Consider the following 1633-nt stretch of genomic DNA (forward strand, 5'->3'; position numbering starts at 1 on the left):
TTTCCAAGGGTTGGTAGATTGTTATGAAGGGCCGCGCCTCAATGTATCTGGATGGAACAAATACACAGGAGCCATCCTTTTTCCTTTACTCTTCCAATTCAACAGGAGATGCTTTAAAATTAACCTTAACTTGAAGAATTAAGGCGGTGGCGGGGCGGGGGGCTGGGTGGGTAGGAGCCTTAGGTAAGAATGGAAAGCAGATGAAACCCAATGCATTTTCAAGGTGTCTTTTTCTGTTTCAATTCTGCAGGTTTTCAAAGCAGGATTGAAGTGTAAAGCCGAGGGAGGTTTCTCTGAAATAGCATTTACATAAGAAACACATTCAGAAAAAGAGGCTGTGATTCCGAAAGTGTCCTTATTATACAGTTCTAAAAATTTCCCTTGGGCTGAGGGAGGCTTAAGTGAGTTGGAGAGAGGAGGAAATAAAAACCCCCTTCTTCAGAATGAGAATTGCTCCCAAACTCAAAACTCCACCTTGAGAAACAGGCCCGTTGTGGTCGGGGAGCAGACAGAGCCTTCCTTGTGTAGGGGGCTCCACGTTGTCTAGCTTCCTCACAATGAACCACCTCTTCCTACGTCCTCTTGACAAGTCCCGACTTTGAACTTACTGCTAACTCATGAGCCTCTGCACAATTCACAAGGAGGCCTTGTTTGCGACGATTCATATTTTACTGCAGAGGTGTATCTATGGGACATTTAACCCAACCGCTGCAGCACTCAAAGTTAGTTGGAATAGTACAAAATGTCACAGACCTTCACAAGCTCGTACTGTCATCATGTGTGTTCGCATCCGATCTTCTGACATCAGTCAAATGGCTGTGTAGTCTACTGCATGAATTCCACATGTGTAAGGGTAATAGTTATTGGCACATGGTCCTGGTTGCCTATCACAACAGAACAAAGCACCCCCAATTCACTGGCTTGAATAGCAACCCCTGTATTATGCAACATGATTTTGTTAGGAGTTAGGGCAGGGCTCGGCTGCGAGATTCTCCTGCTCAAGGGTGGCTTTGACCGGAGTTATCTGATGATATTCAGTGCTGAAGTTGGTCTAGAGGATCCAAAACAATCTTAATCACATGACTAATACCTTGGCCAGGAAGCCTATGAGACTGGGCTCCAGAAAGTCCTCTTTCTACGTATAGCCCCTGGGCCTCCCCATGCAGTCACTCTGGCAAGGAGGTCAGAGTTCATGTCTGAAAGTTCAGGGATCCAGGACTGGGCACACAACGCCCATATCGCTGATCTCTAGTAAAGAACGTTTTTGTGAATCCCAATGTGGCAAACCTGTTTATGTGGTCCTCTCTTGTGCAATGGGTTTGTTCATAGCCTGGTTCATGTGACATGCTGGTTATGAAAGTGTTGCCAAGATCTATGTGGCATGGGCATTGCCTGATAATTTAGAAATCTTAATTTTGGGGTCCCAGAAATTCTAGGGCCGGGACCCTGTTACTGGTTTTTGGCCACTTGGTGGGTTCCTCCACCCTTCCCCTGCCCCTTTTCTTCCATCCTTTCAACCCCCAACATTAGATAAAAGAGAACAAGGATATCAAGGAAAAGCAAGGGATCCCTGGATAAAGTCAGGAGTAGGAAAGGGAGTGATGTTATCTTTAGACAACTTCCTGCTGATTAA

Source organism: Rattus rattus, chromosome 3 (genome assembly GCF_011064425.1).
Source record: "Rattus rattus isolate New Zealand chromosome 3, Rrattus_CSIRO_v1, whole genome shotgun sequence".
Classification (NCBI taxonomy): Eukaryota; Metazoa; Chordata; class Mammalia; order Rodentia; family Muridae; genus Rattus; species Rattus rattus.